At 32.8% G+C, this 6076-nt stretch overlaps 1 long non-coding RNA gene across 1 annotated transcript; it reads left to right on the top strand.

Annotated features, from left to right (window-relative positions):
• The first annotated feature begins 717 nt into the window (after window positions 1–717).
• On the top strand, window positions 718–3735 carry LOC107019046. The gene is made up of 2 exons (XR_001456724.2): window positions 718–1605; window positions 1806–3735. It is a non-coding gene; the product is annotated as an uncharacterized LOC107019046 (long non-coding RNA).
• The last annotated feature ends 2341 nt before the right edge of the window (window positions 3736–6076 follow it).

The following is a 6076-nucleotide window of genomic DNA, read 5'->3' as shown; positions in this document are numbered from 1 at the left end:
CTTTCTAATATACAAATACTACATAAAAAAAAGTATATAATTGTATCCTATGAATTTTCTTCTTTAAAATTTTTTATATTTTTGAAATCAGTTTTCAAAAGCAAAACACTAACGTTATGGCTATATACAATTATCATCAACGATTACCTGTATTCGATTACACTTTACCTGTATTCGATTACACTGATCTTCTTTCTAATATACAAATACTACATCAACAAAAAGTATATAATTGTATCCTACGAAATTTCTTCTTAAAAATTTTATATATTTTTTAAATCAGTTTTCAAAAGAAAAACACTTACGATATGGCTATATACAATTATCACCACAATAACGAACACACATACATCCAAATTTGTAAATCCAATAGAACATTGTATAATCATTGGAATAATAAACATGAATTTTCATCCAATGAACGATTACCTGTATTCGATTATAAAGAAAAACAAAAAAAATGGATGAAATGTTGTTTCATAAAACAGCAGAAACAAGTTTATCTTGTGTTTCAATTGTTGTATACTTCTTATTTTTAAAAAAAAATTGAATTTGAACGTTTACCTTAAATTATGGATGTTTACCTTAAATTATGGCATTATTCAAATTTATTGTTAGCATATTTAACGCTTCAGTTACAAACCACTTTTTCTAAAATAAAATTGTATAAATAAAAAACAAAAGAAATCTTATATACAAAATTAAAGATACCTTAAATAACTAAACTATACCCATAGAATGTAATTAGATAAATCATACCTATATAATGTTATTTAATCAATTAAGTTTGCCATATATAAAATTTTCCCTTATTTTTCCCCCAAAAGAAGCCATTCAACGCTGTTTCAACTTTCCAACATCAAAACCTCAGAAACTCACGGCGTAGGCAACGACAACACGCGTGAGCGACCACCAAACCTCCATATTCCGAGACGCGCCTCGTCACTGTCACGCGGCGTCAACTTTGACGGCGATAGACGGAAAAGTAGCGAGGGGGCAGAAGCCTATGCGCTGGAGTTTGTCTTCTTCCTCCGCGTTCTTCTCTGTTTCGTACAATTTCCAGCAGCCTACAGCCTTCGAATCGTCCTTCATCCTCCAGGTGTCGCAATCCCAAGCCGCCTTTGTCCTTGCCTCGTGATCGAACGGTTCCCCTGTTTTTCCCGTTGCATTTGTGAGAATAGATGAATTCGTACAGTAGGCTCTTATCAATTAAGAGTTTGAATTTTGAAAGGGAATGGAGATTTTTTCATTTTTGCCCTCCGCTTTTCCCCCCAGATTCAACCCTAATTTTCTAGTATATAATATCCTTTTATTTACCGTCAAGGGGGTCTTTTTTTTGGTTTTCTGGAATTTCTTAGAGCAAGAGTGCAGAAAATAGAGAACAATATTAATATTTTCGTTAAGGAATACAGTAAGGTTTCGAAGCGGGGGTGGGTTTTGGAGTTGATTTCCGTGAGATATTAGCTTAAGGAGTCCGATTTTGGAGTCGACACGAGTATATCCGGTACTCTGCTGTCCCTAAGCTTGAAGATCTAGAGCTTTTCTCTTGGTGTGAAGTCGTGGTATATTCCTCGCTCTCCGTCTCTGTTTGCTGCTTCGGAATAGGTAGAAATCCTTTCTTCCAATATTTTTGTGTGCGTTGCTTGAATGGAAGTTACGTGACCCCCTTTTTCCTTTGTTTGTCCCTGTTTTCTTTCTCTTTATTTTCTGATGCTCGTTAGTCGGATAAGTCTTGATACTTTGAAGTCTAAGAAATTTTCTTGTGTGTACTGCTGTATGTTGGCATATGCCCCTGCTTGTCGTAGGGCAAATTCCATATTTGGCGATCTTAAGGTTGGAGCATGTTCATCCGTTCTTTTTCGGCGTTTGAACTAGTTTGACCTTAGTCTCGTACGCTTGATATTCCCATTGTGTTAAGTTCTTCTCATTTTGTTAAGTAACAACCTTCATTTGACATGTATATTACTGCAAGTGCGACGGCTAAATTAGCATTTTGTTTCATTTTCAGTAAGGCCTTATGCAAATCTGTTTATCTTTGTTCCATGTCGGTTATTCCTCACTGAAGATGTTACAATCTTTTATTGTTGATTCTTATGTTCGAACCAATGAGTGTATCGCTTTATATTCTCCAATCACTGAAGCATGTTATAATAAACAAGGTTTATTTATCTCTTTTGCTTTTCATTTTTGTCACTAAATTTGTATGTCATTGACCAGTAGAGTTATCTAAATGCATATTGTGATTTCCTTTATTTTCACTTGAGGTGATTTGCTGCCACATTATCTTTGTTAGATTCTCTCGAATTAGATTATGTTTTAATCTTCATCTTCGAGTCAAAATGCATATATACTAATAGATTAGTTTACAGCAATTGGTATTAGCCTTTTTTATTTGTTGCATGTGATACCCTTCAAGTTTATCATATTAGGTGTTTTATCAACCCTCGAAGACCATGCATACCTAAATTATTGCTTGCATTTGGTTTGACCGACATACGATTATTTCCTATCTTAATTTTCCTATCTGACTTAATTTTCTACCCATTAGAGTTGTTGCAAGATTTGCGGCTACTTCAGATAGATACTCATTTTAGTTCTCTTTATTTTGCATATAAAATACCTCCGAGTTCGTCATGAACTCCTCTCCCGTATTTTCGAGAGTCGTAAAGGCTCAACTTCCTTTTGTCTGAGTCAAGCCCCCTCCAAAATTGACGTACAGGTTCCGGAGTTTGAAGAATTGAAGTGGAAGAAGAGGAAGATATTGGGCCTCGAAAGCCCAAATTTTATTTTCAGAAATTTGTATTCCGTTGTTGTAGGGCCTAATCCCATGTAATTATTTTATTTCGTTGCATCCTTAGACTAGGACATGTACAAGGTAATTGGGCCTAAAATCCCAAAACAAAGAAATGAGCCAAAAAACCCAAAACCAAAATGGGTCCAAATACCGGTCCAGGCGAACAGATAATCCGGATTTGGACCCTACTCTCTCTCTCTCTCTCTCTCTTATTTTTGTTTGATTATTTGATTTATTTGCCGTTAGTTGTAAGGTTAAGTAATCCATATCCCCGCAAATATCGTAAACGTTTTATCGACTCAAAATTAATTTCAAACCGATTCTAAAAGAGTGAATAAATTCGCAAACCAATTTTAAACTTAATTACTTTGTATCAAACCACTCTAAACAATATTTTATTTCAAACAAGTTTAGCCAAATTGTTAGTTGTTGGGTAACCGAGTGTTATATCTGTTAAGTCTTTCGAAAATAGAAGTTAGTGGCGACTCAAAAAAGTCAAAAAATTGCAAAAATACTTTTTCGATCAAAACAGTATACCTCATCAACTAGATGTCATAGTAAACCAGACAAGATGAAAATCTTTTAAGTATGTTCTTAATTGACCTCTCGATTCAAGATACAACAGCACCACGCTTTAGTGTACTTAAATTATCATCAAAAGGGCCGCAATAGTACCTATTGTATGCATCATTAATAAATGTCTTGAATAAACAATTGACAGCAGTGAATCTGTACTCATTAGGGGTTCCGTAGTTTTGACTTCTTCCTTAAGTAATACAAAACTACATCGATGTTCTTCAACATAAATTTAAAAATGTTAGACAATATGATAAATGTATGTGATATGATTTTGTATCATATAGACATTCAAGATAATGTATATGGTACAAAATATCAATGTATCATAGATATATTAATGTATCTTTTTATCATACCTGATCTGTCCAACATTGTTTTAGTTGAGATAAGACATAAAATCAATTTTTATTGCTAGGAAAGGCAACTACAGAGTCCATGTGTTCAAATCCAAATAAAGTTGCTTTGACTCTATATGTATCATCCATTGGTTTCATATCTAGACAAGTGAAACAGTCTGATATTTTACTTTGTGACAATAGTAAATTGGTACTCACATGTTGGCATGAGTTTTAAGGAGACCTTTAGAAAACCAATTGGAATATTCATCCAATAAATTTGATGGAAGTTGGTAAGAAATACCAAATCCATCAAATGGGAAGATCGGACGAACTTCTTCTTCAACTTTCTGTTTTCCTTTGTCACTAGAATCTCGTTACCCAATATTTCAGTGGCTGATATATTGTCAGGTACAAAGTGATGTGTACGGTTAATGGATGTGACTTGACAACATTAAATGGTTGAACACACAAAAGAGTGAATGCCTGCAATCAGTACGCCTATAACTTCTTGGGTTTCATCAGAAATGGATGTCGATGTGGTAGAATCCTATATTTTTAAATCAATAATAAGAAATTTGTATCATTCAATAACCAGTAACCAATTAAAGAAAAAATTTAGAATTTACCGATGTATCAATGTTTACTGAAACTTCGTCTGGAAGAGGGATGTTATGTTGCGATTTATTAGAAATATCTTGAACCGAAGATGATTGCTCAGTTTTTTTTGTTCTAATCTCTACTACATCACCCTGATAAGCAACATGATATTTATACGTAAAATTATAATTACAATAAATTCCTTGGATGCATCCTCACCAGTTCTTTGATCCTTCATTGTATCAACATAATATAAATATTACTTAACTAAAAAAATAAATGTATCAAAAATGGAACAAATACTACATCATATGTGAATAAATTATTATATGAATAAACTAATATATTTATACATAAACGTATACTTACAACTTCATCATTTACTTCCTCACCAGCTTGTGGATCCTTTAATGTATCAACAAACTATGAAATGAAAAAAGGTAACTAATTCAAACAATAATATATCAAGATCAATAACTTATACTACATGATCAATTTATGATACATTAAATGATTAAACTATGTCATATACATAAACTTAAACTTACAGAAATTTTGGCTGATACAAAACCTGCAAGAGGAACCTCTACTGTAGATGGCGGTTCAAATATATTATCGTCGCCTCTTTTATCCTTTAATATATCATCGTCCTATGTTTATCAGAATATCAGTCAAATAAAAATGATTCAACAATCGAAACTAATCTTAAACTTGAAATTTAAACATATTGTAACTACTACACTTATAAATATTTCACAAATTCTTGGCTGTAATTGTATTAGTTATAATAATGTATCATCTGGTGTTAGATACTTTATTGAATATTAAATATTTTAATGAATGTATACGATTCATACCTCTAAGACCTCATATTGTTGTATATGTGTTTCTTCTTCAACCTCTACATCAGGGTTATCAACAAGGACATTCTTTACAAACTCCATATCAATTGGAGAACTAGGTTCAACAAATTGATTAGCAGTTTTGGGTTGATTCACATTGTCTTCTTCAATTACCTCTTCATCCGAGATTGAAAATGATCTGGTAGATTTTTTCTTCCAGCTAAAAAAAAAACAAACAATATAATTAGAATAATATCTTTACAAATAATTAAAAATAATAAAATAACAACTACCTTCCATTTTAGCTTTTGTTTTATCTTCCGAACTGATTTCATCAAAATGTTGAGATTATCTTTGATAAAGACTTTAAGATCAGCAAACTTATTGCCCACCTTTAAAAATACGTAAGTAATTAATAATGATTGATTGTGGATCAATTGAGATCATTCAATAATAACTATGAATCACTTACATATTTCGTGAGATAATGCTTAACTCCTTCGATTTCTTAAAAATCATTCTTTTCTTTGGGATCAAATGAAGAACCAGCTGAATTTGAAATAGACAATGGTTCTTTTTGTATCACATGGGACTGCTCAAATGAAGGACCTACTGAATTTGGAATAGACAATGGTTTTTTTATATCTCAAGGGACTGCTCACATGAAGGGCCGACTGAATCTGGAATAGTCAATGGTTCTTTTTTTTATCACAGGGGGACTGCTCAAATGGAGGACCTAATGAATCTGGAATAGACAATGATTCTTTTTGTATCACAGGGAACTGCTGAGATGAAGGACCTACTGAATCTAGAATAGACAATGGTTCTTTTTGTACCATGGGTTCTGATTGTTCCACTGCAATATTTTATGTTTGGTCAAAACAACTTTCTTTCTTCTCTTTAGAGGGGGGGGGGGGGGTAGATGA

This window comes from Solanum pennellii, chromosome 5 (assembly GCF_001406875.1).
Source record: "Solanum pennellii chromosome 5, SPENNV200".
Lineage (NCBI taxonomy): Eukaryota > Viridiplantae > Streptophyta > Magnoliopsida > Solanales > Solanaceae > Solanum > Solanum pennellii.
Note: the sequence above shows the minus strand (reverse complement) of the source record. Positions and strands in the feature narration are given on the sequence as shown.